General features: G+C 38.2%; 1 protein-coding gene across 1 annotated transcript in view; it reads right to left on the bottom strand.

Moving 5' to 3' along the window:
* Nucleotides 1-24,836, bottom strand: part of nr5a2 (nuclear receptor subfamily 5, group A, member 2) — a 78,935-nt gene extending 54,099 nt beyond the window's left edge. Inside the window, exons 1-3 of the mRNA XM_056757808.1 lie at nucleotides 24,698-24,836; nucleotides 23,645-23,710; nucleotides 5,758-5,877 (exon numbers count right to left, since the gene is read on the bottom strand). The gene's annotated coding sequence lies outside the window, so the exon portion shown is untranslated. The remainder of the gene's footprint in view (nucleotides 1-5,757; nucleotides 5,878-23,644; nucleotides 23,711-24,697) is intronic.
* Nucleotides 24,837-25,239: the final 403 nt, after the last annotated feature.

Raw genomic sequence — 25,239 nt, 5'->3', positions numbered from 1 at the left:
GAGGGCAAGCACTGTATTGAAGATCAGTCTTATTTCTTCCTTCTCCCCACAGCCTTTTCTTCCTGTTTGGCGCCGGACCCTTTCTCGTGGATCTGGACGCGTTCCCGAATCAAACATGCGTCTTCAATTTGGCCTTACGAAGAAAACAATCACACTTCTCCCTCCCTTGCGTTCAAATCCCTGTCATGGCAGGTTCCTGACAGGAGATTGAGATGTGGTTGCCCAACGAACGTCTATGTTTGACGGAAGTTTGGACTAAGCATTTAGGCGGTGTAAATTGGCCTTAAAGTGAGATGCTTGGCAGAGCTGGGTAACTCGGTCCGAAAGGTTGGGAAGGGTTTTGTATATTTTCAGAACAGCACGGCTGTTGGGAACAGATTTAGGTAGCGTGAGGAGGACCACCCATGCCCTTTCTCTCCAGGAGAGAGCTCCACCACCATTAATTAGAGCCAGTGGATTCTGTGGCCGGGACACCTGTGAACTCAAAAGAGGGCCATCACACACGAAAAGGGCACTTTTTCAGCTTGAATCACCAGTGCGCTATAAAAATCACTTCCAGCTTCTGCAGAGACCATACGCATATGTTTTTGATGCTGCTCTACATCAGGAAAACTGAAATCTCTGCTTTGCCAAATGCTGTTAAGATGTTATTGAGCTATGATTATTTTCATATTAATCTGTGATGCCATGCTCTCCCTGGTAGTGACGATTCATTTTTGATATGAGACTGAGATTTGGGGTAACAAGCGATGGATACTATGGGTGATGCGATGTGGGCGTGTCAGCAACAAGGGTTGTACAACATCTGACATCATCATTAATAACACATAAATAAACAACAACCAAAAAAACTTGGGTGAAAACATTTGCAAGACATTGTTAGCATCTCAAACAAGTGTAATTCATAAAAAATCGTTCTTATGAACTTTTCACTGCGTTAAACACATTCATTCTCACAATTGCAAAAAAAACCTTTCTTGTCCAATTAAACTACACTTTTTTTTCTCATATATGATCAAATGCTAGTTCTAGAGCCCTTCAGCAGAAACGACTACAAGAGGCCAACGTTACAGCGACCTGATGACCTCCGGCGATGAAATCTGAACAGGGCCTGAAAATAAATGTTGTTCTCCACAAAATCCAGGCTTCCAGGTCTTCTGTCCGACCCACTGATGAAACGAATGAAATATTTTACTGGATTCCAACTAGATATAAATGGGAGTTCAATCTCTGAAGCCTTTAACAGGGATTTGGAGGTGTTTTGCTTCACGTGGATGCCAATAAATCTGTCACCCGCTGAGATTCGTCTCCCGCCCTCTGGAGGGAACAAATTGTGGCGTTCGGGCAGGGTGTGGGGGGTAGAAGTGACCTGTCAGAGCGCTACATTCATCACCGGGACAAAACGCTCACGATTCTTTCTGCTGACCGCCAGGAACCTTTCTGCTAAGCACATTTAGGAGATGCACCTTCTGTATATTTTCATCAAATCAATAGGCCTATTTGCAAGCCGTGTCAGGACCTCTGGGCAGAAAGAAGTGAGGGTAGAGCGATATTATATTTCAGATTTAATTATCTTATTTAAATAATGGGAATATGTACGGCTTAGTTTTACATAATTGTCTGTGAATTTGTCTGGTTTTTAGTGTGCACGATATATGGCACACATACTATACTGTAATGAATAGGAAGTGTATCTCAAAATACTGGGTTATTTTCAACCCAGTGTGGGTCAGCATGGGAGAAACCAGAAGTTGGGTTAATTGAACCCAGAAAATGTTTATATTGGACCAAACAAAGGGTTCAAGCAACCCAGCGTTTTAGGTTGAAACAACCCAATGGGTTAATTCACAATCCAGCGGTTGTGTTCATCCCTTTTTGATCCAGCGCTGAGTTGAACCCAACATTTTTTACAGTGTCCATGTTGAGCGCTTTATGAAATAGAGGTAAGAGTTCTAACATTGTGTCTACATTGACACGACGTGGCGTAATCAATAATACACAGCATTAGAACCCATTATAATTAAAAAATTTGTCCACACTGGATGAGACGCGACAATCCCATAACCTATCTCAAAAGGTCCTTCACAGCGATGCCATAGAAGAACCATTTCTGGTTCCACAAAGAACCATTCAGTCAAAGGTTCTTTAAAGAACCATCTCTTTCTTACTTATTATAATCGGAAGAACCTTGTGAAGCAACGTTTTTAGGGGTGTAGAACAAGGCGTGTGTCGTGTCGCGTTGCGCCGGTTGCACCTGGAGTAGACACGGTGTAAGGATGTGCACTATAACCAGCATGGACAACAGAGTAATCTTACAAAACGTATTGTAACGTTGTGGAAACGTTTGTAAATTATGATTTCAAATCGCTGTTTTTGGGTTGGCACTCCATCCAGGGTGTATCCTGCCTTGATGCCCGATGACTCCTGAGATAGGCGCAGGCTCCCCGTGACCCGAGGTAGTTCGAATAAGCGGTAGAAAATGGAATGGAATGGAAAATGGAATCGCTGTTTTGTTGCTTGTCTTATGTCGTGCTGCAGTGCGATTCACTTTTGACTTGCTCACATTTCTCATTGATGTGAAAACTCTTTTTGTAAAGGACTGAATTTGTTTGTTTCTTGTGGATAGAACAGTTCTAACAATCAAAAGTAACACCGTGTCTATACCAGACGCGACGCATCATGGTAAAAGACAAGAATGTATTAGATCCCCATTATAATAAAAAAATAGTCCACACTGGATGCGAAGGGACACGACAAACCCATACTTGTACAGTATGGTTTGGGTGGCTTTGAAAGAGTGTAGCAACACCAGTGTCATGTGCTCAATTCCCATCAATCCTTTAAAATAATAAAATAATATCTTTAAAGGCGCCATGCAATGGTGTTTCCTGCATTCTGACTTCTTTACAATCTTAAACGTGCTGTCTTCTCATGCTTGACATGGTCAATTGTCAAAAAACGAGTTGGACATATTACGTAGTATTTTTTTGCTCAATACACCCCCCCAGCATTCATACAAGCTCTTTTCGAATTTAAAATCTGTTTCGTAACAACTTTTCTTAGTCCCTTATTGGGCAATTCTCAAGGAAAAGCCAACAGCCAGGCGAAAGAAATAGCCCGCTCACACATCAACCTCCAAGCGAGGAAGACCTGCTTACCCTCAAGATTGGCTGCGCTGTGTCAAGATTGGCTGCGCTTTAGGCCTGCAGCTGCAGATTGTTTCTCTTGCGATAGAGAGGGAAGTCAAGGAGTGTTTGTTTGTTCACGGGATTTCAGTGATGGATGTTATATAAACGGTGGATATGACGCTGGATTTGGAGATCGTTTGAAACTACCATGCGGTAAGTGAAACTCAATCATATGTCTGTGTTTTGCTGGCAATCGGCACGTACGTGCACAATGTAAACAATACAAATTTATACTGAATCAGTGCTCGAGATATAGTTCCTTCCCCGCAAACCCCCAGGAGGTCGTATTTTTAACTTTTATAAAAGTGATCAAACTAAATACTTTTTTGGAAGATAGGAAGTATGCAATACTACTCTATAGGTACTCAAGATTACTATGAGATTGGCAATGACTGCGTGTGTTATGGCAGCTTAAAGGGTAATTTGATTAAAGCAAATGATTAAATGTAAATATAGAGTATTATAACAGATAACTTTAAAAAATGTATAAAAGCTGGTAAGTTTTATGAAAAGTACAATTCAAAATACATGTGCAAGTAGTGTATCTGACATTATTTAGAGCAATACATTTATAACACAATGAAATATGTTGCCAATGACAAAAAACCTCTTTCATTCATAATGACAAACTGCTTCATGTAGGAGGAGGTCCCAGAAGGAATACAGGAAATTTGTTAACTATTGACTCGTAATCAGATCAGCAATTCTCCCTCATAAGTATTGACCAGTTATTTTAGGTCAGCATATTATACCTGATGAAATATTCAAATCACATTTTTCACAGCTGTCAAAAGCCTGTTTAGTCCTGTCAGCAATGACACATTGTAATAGACATGGACTCTCTCTTCATTTCAACAATACATTGATTAAAGAAACAACTTTAATACATAGAAAATATCAATGCACATAAATGGGAGGTCACTGAAGATTCAAAACTCACAGATAAAACCTAAATCTGCTCTAATTGGTTGACGTGGGTGAGACCTCTTTTATGGCACTGGTGAATTGCACATCTGGCAGAGTATGATTGATTCAGCCATCCACCAATGGCAGTCAATATAGGGTGTATAAAGGAAACAAACAAAACTCATTCTCAACGCCAGGTATCTAGAAAGATAGATCATGCCTACAGCCAATAATAAATGGATCATGCTTCTATGTTTTTAAAACCCTTGGCAGATGTATTGAATGGGAAACCTTGTGTGGGAGAAAATAGACCTTTATTGATCAGAACCAAGTGGAGCGGGAAAAAAAGACATGAAAGGAAAGAAATTGGAGGAATACTATAGCTGCTAACATTGAGGGAAGCTTTTACATGCAGGATGTATGAAGCGTCTAATTTTATTAATCCAATTTAATAAATGCTTTGAAGCTTTTGAACAGTAGGATTGATTTCATGACCCAACCAAACTACATTTTATGTTATAATGATTCCCAATGTAAGGAATCATGGGGTCATGGGATGTAGTTTGGTTGGGTCATTTTCAGATATTTAAATGAAAAAACCTTGAAGTTAATATTAACAGTTTCAGATATTTCAAGCGACATTCAAACACCGAAGGTTTACAATATTCTTTCTGTCTCGTTCCTCACTTTCAATTCCCAAATAATCCCATTTTCTTTCCCTCCCCTTGAGAACGGCTGCACGCAACTCAACCGATCTCAACCAAAACTCTGGTTCGGACCCAAATGAAACATCTAGGTAAAAAAAACTGGCTGCAATGGTGTGGTCTCGAAATACTTTGTCTGTGGGCAGACAATTAGGGACTTAGGTGTGGCAGAAGGGAAGAATGTGGAAATCTGATCTTTGCAGAGAGCATGGCCCCACACCCTGTAGTCTTGGCTTCCTGCGAATGCCACATGCACCCGTACGTACTAGCAATACTCAACGAGGGTTCTCCTCCATTGTTCGGCTTTGTTCGACCCTCTACTGAGAGATCTTAAGAGACCGGGGACAGGCTCTTCCCCCATTGCTTTCCTTTCGGTAACCCACGGGACACCAATGGGAACCTATCCATCAAAGCAAATGACATATGAACCTCGTTTTGGTGCCTGTGCATCTGGAGGTAAAATGTGGTGGAAGATAAAAATACAGTCTGTGCCTAATTTTGGTATCTTTAACACTTAAGTTGGAAGCAAGAAAAAAATGAACACAGGCACAACTGATGCCCTGATAATGCTAGACGAAGACGAGACAGGAAAAGGTACAGCCTGTTCAAGCTGTACATTGCCCCCAAGGGTCACACCGATATCCTCCCCCTAAAAGTCTTTGACTGCACACTCGAACATCCTCAGAAGAACCATGTCACACAATACAGCAATCATAACGGCTTGTGTTTAATTTGCACGTAATGATCTGTACATGAAAGCGTTTTACAGAAAATCGCAGGTGAAATTATTTGCAGGATCCAGGTAACTCTTGTGCATGCAGGTAAATCTCAAATCATGGCCACAATGGAAACAGAGATTTGGTGGAGGGAAGACAGGAGAACAAATTGAATCATCCCTCAAAAAGTATGATGTTCACTGACATTCATGAAATAGGCTGTGAAGTAATAGGGCCCTTTACCTTGACTCTCGCAGACTCCTGAACTACATGGGCACAACTCTCAGTGCTTCCCTTCAGGTTCTCATCAAAGCCCTATTGTCTCCAGTCAGACCTCTTTGATTGATGGGGGACGGCAGCATCCTGTTCAGAGCAAAGCTGAAAGTCAAATTTCAGGGAAATTCATTTGTATGTTTCTGACTCAAAGAATATTATTCAAGTACTTTTGATTACCCGCTTATTTTTTTTATAAAAACCCAAATGTTTCTGTTTTGATTCTAGTAAAGAGGCATTCTTAATAGTAGACCCAGACCCAATGTCTTCTGTTAATGAAAAGTAAAGCGGAAAGTAAGGAGGAGGTGGGTCGTGGGATTTCCTGACCTGACTGTATCAATACTTTTAACATGTTCTATGTTTTACAATCAGACCACAGGCCCCCTCCAGCTTACCAAGCCCTTCCCACATAAAACAACTCAGCATGTTTGTTCTCTGAAGCTTGGAGAGTCATTGATGAATCCTCTGAGACCAAGATGCCATCGCAGTCTGGTTTCCACCTCTTGAAGAAGCTCTCCTCTGGTTCTCTTCTGACATCCTGGTACATTTAACAATGCTCTGCGTTTAGAGAATATTTGACCTTATTGTGCAAGCTGTTTGAATGCAATGTTAAAATTAATATTTGGGCTGACAGTTGAATTTAATATATGACGATTAAGTTTTCGTAAATACTGCATTCACTAATTCATGATAATAATAATAAGTTTGGAAACTTGTGTGAATGACACTCATAATGTAAATTAACAGTATGCAATTCATGCTGTTAAACAATACATGCAAACATCGAACTCAATACGTTTGGTCGTAATATGATTTATAAATAAATTAATGATCAATTTCTGATGATGTTCTGATCAATTCCTTTGAAGAGCTATAAAGATCCGATTTAAGAAATGGCACAAAAAGAAAGTTGAATTATGTTGATGACATTAAAAATACTTACATCAAGCCAAATTTTCAATTTATTATATAACATATTATTTCAAATATATTGAACTACATTCATATTCTCATAAACTGTTGTTTTATTTATATTTTTTATTTAAAATGGAAGTACATTCCTGTTGTAAATGAATACATCCTCTTTCAAAAGAATTCACAGTTTTGAGCTTTCATAATATTTTCCTTCCACAATCTATTTAATTTTTAGCTCTCTTTCTTCAAAGCGAATGAGTTCAGTCTTGTCAGCTCGAGTTAAGTTTTACGAGAAAAGAAGTTTGGATCTGAGGGCTGCTCCTCGGACAGAGCAAATTTAAACCGGTCTGCTTTCCTCAGGAAATATCTGTGGAGCTAACCAATGTGCCAAACAATCGTGTTCGCTGGAGATTCTCTGAAAAAGAGAGAGTAAAAAAAAAGAAGAGAGAAGCTCCTCAGGCTTTAGACTTGTAAAGGTTGTTGCACCTTTACAAACCGGATAAAAATGTTGTAGCTTATGGACTAAAATAGCCATTAGGTGAAAATTATAAACACTTAAAAATATTCCCAGAATGAGAACACAAGGGGTTTTTAATTTACTCACTTCCAACATATAAGTCATTCGTGATAAAAAATGTATAAAGGTAGCGATCTGTATAAGCACACAAGTCAAAAACTTTCAGTAACACAGTTCAACAACCACTTACAGTAAAACAGAAAGTTTATATTTTACGTGGCTTTGTACATATGTCGAAAATGGTCGGGGGCGTGAAACACTGTAGCTTATTAACTTCTACAAAAATACAGGAGTGGAAATGAATCTGTACTGGCCTAGCTGTGGCTTGGGAAAAAGTGCACATGCCACAGTTTGCAGAACCTGGCATGGCCCCGCTCCATGCCTCCCTTCTTTTCCAACCATCCAAGAGAGAAGTAGGGGCTGATGAGAAACTCCAGATTCAGTTGTGTTGACCACACAGGGATTTGAGGATTACGGCTCGATTACTATGTTTCAAACATCATCTTGTGGTGGAGAGCTACATTAATCAGAACAGAGAAATAACACGTTTAGCGGGGCGAACGGACAACGGCACTGACTTGGCAGGAATATGTTTAAAAATAAAGCTTGAAAAATAGCAAAGAAGGTTCATAGGAACGTGTTCATTGTAAGGACCGCTGAGGCAAATATGTGTGTATATTCATGGGGTCATGTGATCCAAGTAAAACATCGAGGGACATTTCAAACACACACTATCAAAAGAAACAGAGCTTTTGATGACAATTGTGTCATCTTTACTTTTATCAAATCTGTGTACATTTCTTTATTCTGATGAACACAGAGAAAGATATTTGGAAGAATGCTGGTGATCGAACAGTTCTTGGCCATCATTGACTGTGATTTATGACAATGGTTGTCAAAAGAGCCTCAGAACTGTTAGCTTTCCTTCATTCTTCAAAATATATTCTGCATTTAACAGAACAAAGAAATTTGTAAAGCAATTTTTAATACTATGGTAGTCAATGGTGGCCAAGAAATGTTTGGTTACAAGCATTCTTCCAAATATCTTTCTCTGTGTTCATCAGAACAAAGACATTTATGCAGATTTGGAACTACTTGAGATTGTTCCTTTGCGAAAGCACCTCAGCAGGTGAATGTAGAATATACAAATATTTCCTCCCTATCAGTTCAGGAACTGTGTCAATAGAAAACAGCAGGTACAAATCAAACGAGGTCACAAACATCATTCCTCTTGTTTCTTCGTTTTCGCCCAGCCACAGGAAGAGATAGGAAGCCCAGGAACATGCTTGATCGATGTCGTGGAGTGCCGAGAGGAAGAAACAACATGGAGGGGTGTAGAGGGCTTGGCTATTTTTGCACCGTCGTACGGAAATGAGCCATAGTCCAAAGAGGAAGCAGATAGGACAGAAAGTGTTGCGTAGCAACGGTAAGCAGGAAAGAAGCATGGTGTTTGTAGACATCTGTTGCTCTATGCTTGCACGACAAAATTTGAACTTTGAGGATCGCCACAGAAAAGTAAACAACAACAGAGAATCATCAAGGCAGTAATAAAATAGTGAAGAACAAGAGTTAGTGCACGGGAGTCGTGATTAATATGGCGTCACCGAAAAAATCTCCCTTTCCATAATTGGATACAAATGATATATATCAAAATCATTTTCTACATAGGTGGCACTTAACTGCGCTTTAGAACGATGAAGTAAATCTTTCACCCGACATCCTCCTCAGGGATCTCCTAAAAATACCACCCTTTTTTACCCTGCATCACAAAGTCTAGTCTGAGGGCAGCCGGTGTGGTCCGGCCTGAATCGTTTTCAGTTAATATCACAGCTGGACGGTGGTAGTGGGCTGTAATGCCTGACGATAGGAGAGAAAACCCCTAAACCCGCCTCAATAAAAGAAAGGGATTACTTTCGACTGGCCAAATTTTAGGGTCAGACTTGGTATCATTTCAACAACAACACCTCGCGCGTCACATGCCGGCGCTCAGATTACTTTCGTCGACATATCGAACGGCTTTATTTAAACCCGGGCTCCCACCTCGAGCGTTCCCCGTGGCCTCTTTTATTTTCTGCCTGCAGCATAAGTGGTGGCTGACCACAGTGTTTTGATGGGGCGGTCGGCTGCCCATCCTGTTCCCACATTTCCTAGACCACGGCGAGGAAGGCGCTTGTTCGACATGTTTCCCGCCTCCATACCTCCCACGTGTTGAGCGTTTTCAACGCAAAATGACATCACATGATTTAAGTAACTTGCGATGCTGATTGCAAACAGACGCTGAAAAGTCTCTTCTCAGAAAGGTGGACTTTTTAAAGCTATTTAAATGCATGATTAACAGTTGTCTGTGTTGTAAGTTAGTGGAAGGTTCTAACTGGGTTGAGCCTGACATAAAAATAAACGAAACTTAATTGTTTTGAGTAGTTAAATATGTTTGTTGAATAGATCATTTATATATATATAAATATATACATTTATTGGAGAGGAATATAATCTAAATAGGTGTAAATAAAATAACTAGTTATTGTTTTAGCCAATGCTTAAGAACCCTCTAATAATAATAATAAAATGTTGTATAATAAATAAAGATGTAATGTAATGTATTATATTATATGTATAAATAATATAATAATATAATATATAATAATAATAAAAATGATTCCTTGATTGTGAACAGATTTATCTGCTTCTTACGGAACATACACTCTAAAACAATGTACTATAGCACCGGTTCCTGGCTCAAAATCATAGGTGAACCACTTTAAGTGCAATATAGAACCCTATCTTGGTTCTTCAGCAGTTCTTTGGGATGACGGAGGTCCTGAAGTACCATAGGGGACCCTAACAGGTTCTTTAAACGGAAGTGGTGCTATGAACCTCAGTCATACAAAAGAACCGCTAAAGAACCTCTGAAGAACCACTGAAGCACCAAGATATGGTTCTATTTAGCACTTTAAGCGGTTCCCATAACCACTTTTAGTGCTATATAGTAGCATTTTGGGAAGGTTGACAGTATAATGCCGCCTCCCTTTAATAAACTGACCAACAGATAACAAAGCATGTAAATGACACATATTTATTTTTCTTCTGTCCAAATTGCGGCTGACTATTAAAAAAATGTGTGTTTTTCTCCGTCCACATAATAAGAGTTAAAAGACAAATAATTGTTTTGTGAATTGTTTTTTTTATTATAACACATTGTCAATTTTCCCCATACTCTTGACAACACAGCCCATAGTATGCAGCAGGGGCATGTTGTCACAAACGGGTTTCCCCCAATAATGCTTGAAATGTATTGTTGTCTTTTCAGGCAAGATGTATGTGCTAGAAATTGACACAAGGAACTACCCTTAGGACTACAGTGAAGTTAAACGCGTGACAACTAGCTCCGGTCTCCCATACAATGCAGGTAAAAACTGTTATAGTTTAATGTTAAATGTTAATAGTTACATCCTGTGTCTTAGTTTTATTTCAGTATCGCTTTCAAAGGGCACAATTATAGTAATTTTTGTTACAAACGAGAGGAGGATTGATTTGAGAGCCACTGAGATTAAAACACGCGAGCTCCCCACTCTGTCTGTCACTTCAGTTATTACAAGAGCGTCGCACAATGAGGGCTGACCTTCAACACATCACAATACATCTGTCTCACAGCATCGCAATACATCTGTGAGAGCGTCTCTCCACCTGAGCATCCGCTTGCAGAGATTCTCCTCGCCTACACAGCAACAGAGCCGCTAAGTGTGTGATAATGTAGTTCAATTGATTCACTCGGGCCATTTGTACATCTCCTCTTTGGCGAGCATTATATCAATTGATTTCAATGAAGCTTTTCATTACTTTCATCTAGGATGCAGTTCGGACGCTTTTGTTTTATTTGGAGCGGTGTATCAAATAATTCATAAATACTTTAGCGGGTTTACTGTAAGAGAAATATGGTTATTGATTAGGTGCCATTATTACAGTCTAAATCCCAGAGGAGGCTGTAATAAACTGAAATTGTTGTGCGGAAGATATGTCTCGCATGCTGGTGTGACCTAAACATATTGATGAGAACACTAATGAAATATACAAACACTCAAAATATTATCCTTTTAATAGAAATGTAGTATTTCGGTGAATCACATGTAGTCTGTGCCGAAAAAGGATCATATTAAAAATATATTGAATGCTATGAAATATTTAAAGGTCTAATGGGATATTTAGATTTAGAATAGAAAATGCAATTTAGCATCTTGTGTGTTAAAATACAAATATTCAAATATATATCGTAATATATACAATGTATCAAACAATATTAGAGATGCATCAATGTATCGACCAATAACAAAATAAATTTAGTATCGGTGCATATCTTCATAATATTTTACTATACTTAATGCAGTACAGTATACTGTATATTTTGAGCAATGTATACTTGATCCCATTAAAAATGGTAAATAAAGACACTATAGTTATATAGTTATGTCTTAACAACATAAACAAATGTTACTGCGAATGCGCACTTTTGTAACCACAATTTAACTTCTAGTACACATTCACAAACAAAAGAGTGCCTGTAGATTATTTCTGATAACAATCAAAAGAAACCGATACTTTGCTAAACTTGTCTCTCCAATATTTGGAATGTCAATGCACCATACGGTTTGTTTAAATGCGACATAGCTACAGGTCCCATTCAAGAAATATTTTTTTAATGAAATGAACATACAACAAAACTCAACAAAATGTATATTTAATACAATTATTGTACAGTAAAGTACTAATACAAATTAATATTAACATAATTAAAATAAAATATAAATAGTATTATTAGACACTAGCCAAACACAAACCGGAAGTCAACTGGGGTCAGGCGCACGCGCATTCGACAAAACGGTCTATACGGAAGAATACAAAATAAAACGTTAAATATACAAAATAATACAGATACTCATTTATGAAAGGTTCTCCATTTTATCTGATAGTTTTGAAAAATGATGATATCGGTTAAATAGTAATGAGGTCACATCTTAAGGATTCACATTCATCTAAATATCATAGCCTTCATAGCTCAGTTAAATGATACTAAAGCATACGAGACATACAGTTCATGAAGAGAAACTAACAGCTTTATTTTGAAAATAACTTTTCTTCTTCTGTATCCTTTTGTTCATGCCACAAAACGTGTCCCTGAAAACAGAAGCAGGTTCAAATCTTGGGATCCTCATGTCTTTGACTCGACCGGGTTTTGGCGAAACAGCAGAAAAGAGTGACCTCATTTTTTTCGTGCTGCTTAGATGGGCAGTCCCACTTTGACCTAGACAGCCCTCTCCGGTCTTCTCTGGAGAAGTCAGCATTTCAGACGAAAAAAAGTAATTGTGGATTAACCATAAAAAGAGGCATTTTTCCCTCCTGTGCAGTTCCTATGAAACTAGCGCTGGTGTGTTTTCAATATAGTCGTGCAACCAAGCGATAGCAAAACAGTCTTAAAAATCAAAGTCGATCCAGGACGGCATGTAGATTTGATTTTACTTTGAAATTGAAAAGTAACTCCAAATTTATTGAATGTATAAATCCAACAGTTTCCAGGGTGGTCACTATTAACTTCTAGTATTTTCCAACCCGAGTTTATGAGTCATGTCTCACTCGTGCCCGGAGAAAGCCGGGCTGTTGTAAACTACACATCTTAGATGTGGTGAGACAGACCGGCCGTTCACGTTTTGATTTCTGACAGCATTGATCTCTACAGGTGTACTAAAACAGCCTTAAAAGGTTTGATGACACGTATATTTTGACTAGATTAACTCAATCTACTTGTTTTCCTATTCCTGCAAGTTAAAGGTTGAGGTTTATGTAGTGTTGTGTGAACACATTTGTCCTTTTCAGGGCCCCTTGAGCAATCAGTCCGTCAACGGGGAAGGGGCAGGCTAATTTCCCCCTCCCTCTCCCCGTCCCGTTCATCTCCCGAGACGAATGCTTTGGGTAATAAGGATAATCAATACACTTTCTCGGTCCCTGCAGTCTCCTGGCATTATTAGCCATTCGTCATTAGGCATCGGCTTTTCTTATCAGACATTAGCATCTTGTTTACAAGGCGTGCCAGACCTCCCCCCTGTCCGTGCCCCTGTCGAGATTACCCACGGGCCCCAGACACACAAACACACGCTCCCTGAGGTGACGAATAGATACATCTACACCCTGACAGCTTACACATGCGCGCTCTTGACGTGATTTACCCCGAGAAAATTAATGAAGCAATGACAGGAACAACAACATGACGACAAGGGGGAAAAAAGACTTTTCTTGTCCTTGATTTCTCAAGAGTCTTGTACAAATGACACCTTTTCCTAATTAATTAAATGACGGCAGGAGGATAAGACTTTTAGAGGGATGTCTTCTGTTTGATGGTTATCCTTCTCTCCCTCAGGCAAGTTTATGTTTTCATTGGCACGGGATATGAGGCAAACTTTTCCTTTCGTGAAGAGAACTTGCTTAAATGAAGCTGTTTTGAGATGGCTGAAAGAAACTAAATCTGTTCCCTACGCAGTGATGACTACTGGACAAAGATTCATTTATAGTGATCCAATTTGAAGAAAAAAAATTCATTTGTTTACAATTGCATCCTGCGTCCAAAATTAACACTCACCACGAGCTAAATACAAGTACAAATTAGCTTTCTTTAGTAAGTAAATAAAATGTTTTTTAACGTGGTAACGTTTTCTCAAACATATTTTTTTTTTGAAAATCGCCCAACACACTATAACAGCAATTGGTAAAGATTGCAATTCGCAACAAGATGGCTAATTCATATACATTTCAGTGCGATTTGATTTTACACCAGTGATGGTGATGTTTAGGGATGTGGCTTCGGTTGCATTTTTCTACCAATCGTATATTTTTTGTACGATTCACATTGTACGATTTCATACAAATTCATCCAATTATTGAGGATCGCATCATTTTTGGCTGTATAGACAGTTTCATCGGACGCACACACCTGGCCCACAGTTAACTTCTGGTGTTTGGTTTTAATGTAACAATTTATTTAACATTAATTTATATTCATATTGTATTAAATTACATTAAAACTGCTCAACAGTTATTGATTCTTTGCGGAGGTCTACATGAAGTTAAGTTCGGGTCACGTAACGTTTGTTTATGTTGTTGCCACTGAACCATCTATATGGTGACACGGGATCTTATTGTTTCATTATGTTGCACTATATATTGTTCAAATAAAAATAGTGCAAAATGCAGTTTTGTGGCCTGACTTTTGAATTATCGATTTTCTTATTTACTCAATTATAGCTTTTGGAGCCTTTCTGCATTTCAAGTGGTCGTCATTGTTTTTCATCTACTCTGACCTCACTTCCTCTCCAGCTGTATGGTTTAATCACACGCTCCTGCTCATCAATCTTAGCTGGACAACAAAGAAATGCCATCTGTTATTAGGAGCACAGTAACATATCAAGGCCCAGACTTAACATCTTTCGACACTTTATTTAACTGACAGGTAGGGTAACAGGTGAACGCCCTCTCTCTTTGATTTTTCTCTCCCTCTTGAGTGGTTTGGTCCAGGGGGAGTGCGAGTCCCTCACAGGGGCCAGTGGTCACTTGACACTACTGTTTGTCAACAGTGATACGGTCTTAAATGATGTGGCTCCCTCTGATAGACAGCTAATTTGTCTTTTGGCGTCTTGGACTAATAATGACTAATGACGAATGGGCTGTTTGGAGATCACTGACGGGGAGTTTCTAGAGTTAATCAGTGTTCACTGGTGGCCCGAGTGTGTATGTGTGAAAGAGAGCGCGCATTTAAAGCAATGCATTATGGGACGATTTATTGCAGCAAAATTGATTGGAATTTTTAATAATTTCGATGATAAAATAAAAACGCATGTTACATAATGCATTACTTGAAATTTCGGGGTTAGGGTTTCTTGGCATACAGTTTTATAGAAAGAACGGCCGGAAACAAACACGCAGTTGGTGATAAAACACAAACGCAGGGAAAAGTAAAAAAAAAACGTTCCCTTTGAAAGACCCCTTCGATGAAAATGTGTAATATAAATAAAGCTAGGGCCTTTGAAAAGAAAACCCTTCCTTCCTGGAGCTGTCATCCAAAGGGAAAAGCGAACTCCAAGCTACTCTTAAATTCCCAAAGACCGTTCTGTCATCAAACTCCCAACTGCTGCCTCCAAACACGCGATGGCCAACCTCCGTCTCCGCTGATGTGGCCCGGTGCCCCCACAGGCCTTTCATCTGTACACCAAGGACTTGAGTCCCAGACCCCATCCCCCCAAAACAGTTCAGATCATCTGCAGGAATAGGCATAACACGCTAATAAGAGCGGAAAGAAGTGATTGAATGAGGGTTTAATATGTTGATTGATGACTGGTGATTGAATTTGAGGGTTTTGTAACTTTAATGCTAATTGTTTTTGCATTCAGTGAATAGAATAGTGAGTTTTTGAAATCAGTATTTAATTTGTAGTTGAAATATGAATGAAATACGCACTTAAATGTAAATAAACATAAAACAATTAATTGAGTTTAATTAAAATAAATACAATAATTAGAAAAGTAAACAAATAGTATTAATATGAATAAAACACACTTTAATGAAGTCAAATTAAAATATTTATCAAGTTTGAATAAAAAATTACAAAAAATAAAAATTACATATAGTTTTAATATGAAAAAAAACACTTTCATTTTACATTAAACAAATAAGAAAATTGAGTTTTGAACCAATATTTTTTCATTAGCATCTTGTGTTTTATACACATTAGACACATTCTATACAGTAAAAGAGCATTGTTTATTTCTGTTTCTAATGTAATGAAAAGCCAATAGTCTAATATAATTTTTGTTTTCTAACCTTACATAACACATTAAAAGGGCACTTTATATACAAGCTAAGTGTTTAGCTTGTATGTCTCTTTACTTTTAGTTTTTGTTTTGCTTAAATAACTACTCTTCTTCTTCATATAGGAATAAATACGATGTACTGCACCATATGAAAATGTATTATTTTATTCTAAGTGACTTACAGTGCAATCAAAGTGGACATTTATGTGGATTGTGTGTCCCCATGACCTCACTGTTCAGCCAGTTGTGCTATATAACACAAAAGATACAAACTAACAGAATTCGAAAAGAAGTCATAATGCTGTAGATGCACATTTGCTCCTGTTAGCTACAGCCAGAAAACACACATCTAAGTTTAGCTTTGGCCAGAGAATGAAAGAAAGTTAAGAAATGACCCTCTGCAGTGGGGGTCTTAAATGGCACCCTTTTGCTTTGCTCCGGCAACACAGGCCAGAATCATTCCTGCTTTTCGTTAAAATGGCCATTTTAACCACCTGCCTTTTCAGCAGAACGCTGCACTGCGCGGGTCAAGGGAACGGGTCTGCAGTCAGGCTATGGGTGCGAGTAGAGGCCTCAGATTAATGGCCCCTCTCTGGAGGTCCTGCTACCCATTGCCCTGCCCCTTTATCATTCGTTTTATACCCCCACTCGATGAGCGTTCAGACAAGTTCAGCAAAAACACACAACATCGGCTTGCATCCTTTTCTGAATAAGCAATGTATGTTTGATGCTAATGCGAGGGTATGTTTGACTGAATATGGCAAACGTATTATGTTGACATTATAGTTTGGACGTCTGACAGCTTGTTAAAAAATCCCTTGCCGTTTAGGTTAAATTGCTTTGGTTGGTGATTTAATTAACACTGTAGATTATTGTTTTATTAGCCATGTATGTTGCATAATTATGAGTTGAAAAACACATACACATAATTCTATTTTATGCAATAATGTCTCATATACGCATTGTTTAACAGTGCCTAACATTTCAAACCAAATATACTGTACCGCAGGTAGCAGCGTCATATTTTAAGTAAATAACACAAGCCACCGAGGTGTTTTTATAGCTTCCTGACAAAAACCTTTAAAGAGAAAACATATTGTGTTTGAGGGTGAAAAGAGCAGCTATCAAGCGCAAGAGGACGAAAAAAAAGATTCGTGAGAAACAGACGTAAATAATTGGCAGGAAATGAACATCAAAGCGTCCTAGCAAGTCCGTTTGTTTTCAGTCTCACCCCTCCCCGTCATCCCGCTCTTTAAAACAAGCAAAATGACTTCTGCGCTCCGAAGCCGGAGGAAGTGTTGAGAATGGTTACGTCCCATCCTGAGGGTCCCGTGCTGTCCCATCCCTGCATTGTGCAATGTTACGATGGAAAGGAAAGGTGTTGCGTAGCGCGCTGTTTGCCAGGAAAAGGCTTTAGAGGACTGTTGTGAATTCAAAGAGAAAGGCTGTGCAATCTTGTCTGACAGATAAAAAAATGTTTATGAGCATTTTGTTCTTGTTGTTAAAAAAATTCTAAGGTTTTCAAGACACTGTTATATAATTGAAGGATGGGCTAAACGAAAGCTTGCACATAAATAAAGTAAACAAAGAAATACATAAACGTAAAATGCGCTCAATGTTTTTATGACAATTTTTGTTGTTGTGGTTTGTACCGTTTTTCCCTGAGGGCCACAGATTGTTTTTGGTGCCCTATTGCAAATTGCCTGCATTAAATCGCATATTTGCTGCATAGTGGGCATGAACCTATTAGTCAATTTAAGAAGCTAATGGAGGTAATAGGTGTTTGATGTAACCATTATGAACACATCAGATAAAGAAAAAAGCTTATGTTAGTTCCACCTCTTTATTCAGATGACCGTATCATGAGCTTTGCTCCATTAGGTTCGGCTCATCGCTGAGGTAATGGCCAGCATTGAATTTCCACTGCCTGAGTGGGCTTTCCCACTCATTAAATATGTGTCTTTTTCTTAATAGGGAAGTCAAAGCTTGCCTTTCTGTCCCTTGTTACCATCACTAGAGTTAACGCACTGAATCACTGAATGTTACTTGTAATGTCGGCTTTTCCATTATTGGATTTAATTCTCAGTGTAATTGATTCTAATGATGATGTGGGATAACATTTCACTTTGGTACAAGTATCATTGCCCTTAATACGTTATATCAACATTGTAGCTTTAGGGTTGTCGAACGATAAATCACGATTAATCGCTTCCAGAATAAAAAACTTAGTTTACACAATATACTGTATGTCTTTGTACTGAGCATATTTTATATTTAAGAAAAATATAAAATGTAATTGAGGTTTTTTAAACTATCCATCCATCCATTTTCTACCGCTTATCCGAACTACCTCGGGTCACGGGGAGCCTGCGCCTATCTCAGGAGTCATCGGGCATCAAGGCAGGATACACCCTGGATGGAGTGGTTTTTTTTAAACTAGATAAATGTTATTTAAATATAAATAAATGTGTAAATATTTCCTAAGTATATACATGTATGTGTTTATAAATATATAATGTGTATGCAAAGTATATAAACATATATTATGTAAACACAAACTTTAATTCTGGATGCGATTAAACACGATTAATTGTTTGACAGCCCCTGTTTACTCATTTAGCAGCAGATACTTTTATCCAAAGTGATTTTAAATCAGGAGAGTACACCTTTATATGTGTTGGTGAGCACTGTACAGTTCAAACTTTTTCGTCGTAAGGCCCCCTTTGTGTAGGGTGCATCGCTTTGTGGCCCCCGAATAAAGACTTATAATCTTAAACTTTTCATTTTAAAACAATTTTCATCAAACGACAATCATTTAACGACAATCAAAAACATATTCAGTTATACAATGCTGGAACATCAATTCTTTTGGTTGGTGGTCTTATTTTTCTGACGATTGATTGCATGAAATGTATGATACATTTCTATATTTCATAAAATTGCAAAAAATCTGTGGCCCTCCTGGATCCCTCATGGGTCCCCCCAGGGGGCCCCGGCCACCAATTTGAGAACCACTGGCTTAAGTTATTTAAGCTTGCAAATCATAGGTAACACAAAATGGGAAAACTTGTGATTAATCACATTTGGCAGGTACGTACACTGTAAAAATACTTATTTCAACATAAAATTTTAATAAAAAGATACTGTGTGGTTACATTTTTAAACTGCTTACATTTTTTTTTATTATGAGCTAATTTGGCTTTACAAGTCACTTACATTATAAATTATATAAAACTGACTTCAAAAATCGTAATATAATTTGTGATTTTTAACAAAAATATGATTTAAATTTTCTACTTCGTCCTTTAATTTAAGGCAGCTTTCGAAACAAAGTTTTTAAATAGTTTTTTTTACAGTGCAAGAATCATTTGTGTCTGACAATCTTGTCTTCCGAATACAACCGCTAGTACTGCGTAATGTTAAAAAAATAATAAAATAGGTTATATCAATTCTTATCGATTACCAAAGATGTGATGAATTATGATCGGTACCTCATTATTGTATCACATCGCTTGTGGTTATAAATCTATTTAGATGTACACAAGATCCATTATTGTTCATGAGAAAAAAAGAGAATAATCCAAGGGTCCCAGCACTTGACATTTAATGTAGGGCGAGGATTTGACCTCTAATCAATAAATGTGGGCCCATTTAAACCAAAGCCCATTGCATTAATAGCGCTTTGATATTCAACAGATTAATTTTCCTAAATAGGCTTTGGGTCAGTGGACCTTGATCCCATTGAGGAGATGAAGAGGAACCTATTTCGCCATATGGGTGCTTGATGTTCAGAACATGCTTTTCAATGGCATAGAGTGCCAATCAACTCTGCTTCGTCCTCAAGGGGTCAATCGATACGAACTAAACGTTCTTCTACATGTCTTTGAGACCGAGGCACAATCCCAGATTAATTACTTTGCCATTGAGATGAGAATATATAAATGTGTAGACATCCATTCCACCGAGTGGAGTTCATCTTCTTAATATATATTACTCCTAAGAAGAGTCTCTAGGAAAAAACAATCGTTAATATACGTAGATGCTTTTTTATTCATAATATTTACAAAGTGAAACTTTTAACTAAAATAAAATATTCAATTATTTATTATTAAGGCCCTGCTGATGCTAATAAACTGAACAGTGAATCATTTGCTTGGAAAAATATTTTTGAATTAGAAATAAGAAAAGTCTGTTTTGTGGATTCATTCTCTACGTTGTACAGGGCATAAAACTGAACATCAGTAACATGACATCTATTAGGCAAATAGCTATTTCCCCAGAGTGAGAACATGTTCGCAACTTCTCACTTTTCTGAAAAGAATGTTGTTGTTTATAATACTTGCTGAAAGTGTTTCAAAGCTTTGAAGGTTAATTGGAACTTCAGGATCTCTTACATTAAGACAGCCGATGATGGAAACGGGAAGCACTTTCACTCGCTTCACAAAGTTCAGAGAACTTTAAGAAATATGTTAGCGGGTGAGCGGTTAGTGGCATCCCTAACTGAGGATTCATCAAAGATTCCCCCATGGAACAACACAGCCAAAAAAGAGAGAGAGAGAGAAGAGTACAGAGGGGAACAGCCGGCGAAGTAGACTTCCTCTGATGAAAGGGTCACTGGCACCTGTAAATCTACGGTCTCACGGTGCAGCTGTGAGGACTTCAGCAGCTTAGCGCAGAAGACCTTAAAGCACCTTCCCCCCACATCCCCCAAAACACACACACAAAGAAAAATTATGGGGGTGGATGAACAGGAAAATGACTTTGGAGACATCCATACAGTCTAGCTATAGTGATCATGTACAGTATACAAGGGTAGGTGAGGAAAAGAGTTTGTTGTTGTCTGAAACAACAGTTGTCGTAACAGCTTGTCAAAGAAACTGGAGTGGAGCAGCTCCACCAATTTTCACATCGGTCTGACTGAGTGCGGTCATGCACAAGTTCCTAACTCAAATCAATTTGACAAATGCTGGATTGGGCTCAACTTAAACTGCATTTGTAAAGTCAAAAGATCCCTAAATCTCTGTACAATTCTGCCTCTTTCTCAGCTTATATTTAATGTAGATCAATCTTTTTTTTTTGACTGATTCATCATCTTCTTAACAAACTGTCACTTAAAAAAACACGTTTCTCAACAAAACGCACACTTTTAGGCACGGACTATAGTGCAAACGTGCAGGACAAGTCTATTATTTTACGCTAAAATTCATCAGCAGGAAAAATTAATCATGTATTATAATGTACGTCATCCCTATGGCTGCCAACACACATGATCGCTGCTGATTTTTATGAATGAGTTAGATGGATAGATTACCCAAAAATTCTGTCACCATTTTTTCACTCTTGTTTTAAACCTACATACATCCCTTTTTTATAATGTACAGTAGGCTATATCAAAAAAGAAGAAAGGAAACTAAGCAGTTCTGGAACACAAATCACTACCATAGTCAGGGCTGTACAGTGCTACGAAAAAATTGGTCTGCACTAAAAATAAATGTAATAGTCTAGCACGTGTGCGATACAGTTTGGCAGGTGGATTAGACATAGCCGGTTTTTTTTGTGTGTTTGTCGTCATGCTTATTCGTGTCTGATCTGTGAGATATGGGAAAACATGGAAGGACATCACGAAAGCGGAGTTCTACAATGTTATTTAAATCTGTTATCTGCCTGTTCTGCGTGTCTATGAGTGAATGAGTTGCACACTTTAAAGCGCCACGAAACCTAAACACTATTTTTGCCCACCGGGTTTAAAATCCTCATCTAGACTATAGTAAATACGTTGACGTGTCTCATTATTTTTCATGAGACTGTGTTTTCTTGACCAATGAGAAGACATTTCTCCTAATTATGCATGGCAGTGCCTTGTGATTGGAGCACTCGTTACCCATGCCGGAACCTTCGTCGGTTTTTAACGTCTCTTCTTCTCGCAGCGTTCACACCCATTTTAATTGCATTTTTCAATAACGACAGTGAGGTAGAATGTAGCTGAAAGGGGAGGTTTCGTCGCTTGAACTTTTCTTAGAGTGAAACTCATGGATTTGCCTGGAGGACATGAACACATGAACTTTATCCACAAATTTGTTATAAGTTTATTTTATGAGCATTTCACTGTTTGAAAAAAGCTACTGTCAAACACTGTAACTCAAGCGTCTTCGAGACGGCCCGCAAAAATTAAAGTTTGAACCAGATGATAAAATAATAAACTTGTAGTAAACGTACAAACTGTAGTAAACACTATAGTATACTTTAATATACTATACTATAGTAAGGTTCAAAATATACTACAGTGCACTGCAGTCTAATGAAGTAAAGCTATAGTATACAGTATTTTTATGGACAAATGTATTTACTATTGTATAGTAAAGCATTGAAAATACAGAATTATTTAAACTTAAGAAGGAAAAAATGAATTTGAGAAAACTAAAAATGATATGGCCCAAATTTCCCCATTTGTTTAACGTTAATGTACTATAATTTTGACCTGTTACCTGTCTATTTATGTAATGACCTGCACTTGTGCTTTTTAAAGATGATAACAGAACTATACTTGTATTGTGCTACAAAACGTTGAACATCTGTAGCACCGGTGCTATGTTCAAAAAAAGTTAACATAGTAGATATTTTGCCTATTATAGTAGTCAATAGTGTCCCGGCACTGTTATAAGCATTCTTCCAAATATTTTTTGTGTGTAGCAGAACAACAAAATGTATACAAGTTTACAACAACTTGTACAAAAAAAATATGAAAGAATTTAAATTTTTGGTTGAACTGCCCTTTATTAAATGTACGAATAAGCATCAAATGCAAATGGCTGTTAATCGTCCATCAACCAGAAACATTAGATTTGTGTCCTATATTTAAACTTGCAACATTATACAGTGCACACTTTCCATTGTGTCACAGATTCAATTAGTTAACATATCAGTATTTGTGTTACATTTTGTCACATACGCTGAGACAAAAGGCAAATTGTAATGACGTTTAAAATATTCATTGGCTTGTCACCTAATCTGACATATATAGACCACGCTTACTGTCCGTATATACAGCATGTCATTCATCTACGTTGTTCCATATCACATACTCATGCCTTAAAAGACCACAGGATCGTCTCCTAAAGTTGTCACTTGCGATTATCTTTGGCATTTGTTCCTTCTTAAAAGCAGGCCGGTCTATTCTATCCACGGGTCTGGTAACACTAAACGCTCAATATAACAATGTCAGGTGTCGTGAGCCCGCTATAAGGCTCTGACAGCAGGCAGCGTGTGTCACAGGAGCCCATTGTTATTTTGGAGGGAGCATGTGTTTGTCTTGTAGTGGCTCAGGTTTCTGTTCCCTGCGCCGTGCGCGTACACCACGCCGGGCCCAAGTCCCTGTGATGGATGGCGACCCCGGCTGCCGGCGTTCACCCCACAATACCCCTCTCCCAATACATTCCCCAGGATCTTATTTACATTCTATCCAAAGAGCAGAGGGTCTTGAGATGTCTTTTTATGGGACACAATGGCTCCTCCACGTCAACTCGCACCACGTCAGATTTCAGAATAGAGAAGACAACCGAACTGAACAATGTCTCACCTGTCCCGGTCCGTCAGTTCGTTTTCTCAGATTTCTGTCGTCGCCGTGCAGCACTATGATGTGAACCTGGCAGAACGTGAAAGAGTGTCTGATATCAAACGACCACAATTTAAAACAGTTTAAATGAAGACATGGGTAAAACAATGCATTTAGGTGTTAATCTCAAAAGACACGTCAATCGTGGTTCATTGCAAAATCAAAAGGAATTATATTTTGCATAAAGTTTTGGGCATTTTGAATAGCAATAAGGCACAATGATCACACCGTATTGTGTATGTACATTTTGCGGAGGTGTTTCCTACCATCCCATAACAAGACGTTCATTACCGTAGAAAGTTTGTCTGTATGCGGGAGGGGATTGCACTATAAAGTTTTAGTGTAACAAATCTTAAAGGTCCCTAAACAATATTAAAAAAATATCAATATAAAAAATAATGTCATTTTTTTCCTTCCTGTTTTTCTTTGACCCTCATGAAAACATGAACCATTGTTTTATTATAGTAAAAAATTAGGGGGGGATTTACTACCATATAAAGCACTTTGTAAGACGTAGGCAAAGCTTGTCAAAAACAACTTCCTGTTTCCGTTTTTTACACAAAAGTGAAAGAACATTTATAATACAACCAACAAATATCTTTAATTATATGTAAGATTTTGAACTGAAATAAAAATAAAACCGGAAGTGCTTCTGGACCAGCTTACAACTGGTAAAGAGGTGTTACCCTAGTTTTGGTTAAAGAATGTGAGACCGGTTTTTACAGATTTCAATGAACTATTATCGTGACTGGACATGATCTAGACAGGTTTTGTGCATTTCACCCACATTGTTGCCCATGAAGTGTATCACACTGGTTAGATGAGACATCAACACTTTCAAAAGCTCATTCTTCTTTGTATTCGTTAAGCTTACAACAAAAATCAAAGTGTATACGGAAGTCTCAGTCCCAGCGCCTCATTTCATTTAATGATTGTTTTTATATATGAATATGTATAAACCATCGGCCCGGAGAATGTCAATTGAGACCAGATGCTTCCCCTGACAGAAATCCTTACCTTTACATGTATAATTCCCTCACTCTCCCGCTGATGTTCGTTTAATATTTAAATCATGTGACTTCATTCCGATCAAAATTGGGGGGGGGGGGGGGTGTAAGCAGAGGGAGAAAAGAGAACAAAATCCATCGCCTCAGCCGTATTTCGCCCGAGGTCTCGCCGCAATTACCCTGAGGAGAACTACATCCGCGCGCTTCCCGCGCTTTCCCATTCCTCGCCATGCGCGGCGTTGCGCAGGTGTTAATTGGCCTCTTGTGTTTGCGGTATTGTCAGGGTAAAGGTGGTATCCTTGATGTATCAGCACACTCGACACCGGTGACCGATCCTGTCAAGTCCAACATGCTTCGTGCATATCCTGTATCTAATTAAAAAATAAGACCATCGATTATAAATGTGAAAAAAGAACAAAAGCGCACAAACAAAAGCTTTGTCTTCAGAGAATTGTCTGTTCATGTAGCTACGAAAAAACACGTATGTCACTTATAGTTACCTTGATATTTGTGGTTAAACTGTGGACATCTTCCAAAAATGTGTTTTGTTTT

The sequence above is a fragment of the Triplophysa dalaica genome, chromosome 10 (genome assembly GCF_015846415.1).
Source record: "Triplophysa dalaica isolate WHDGS20190420 chromosome 10, ASM1584641v1, whole genome shotgun sequence".
Classification (NCBI taxonomy): Eukaryota; Metazoa; Chordata; class Actinopteri; order Cypriniformes; family Nemacheilidae; genus Triplophysa; species Triplophysa dalaica.
The sequence above is the reverse complement of the archived record's forward strand: the minus strand, read 5'-3'. Positions and strand labels throughout refer to the sequence as shown.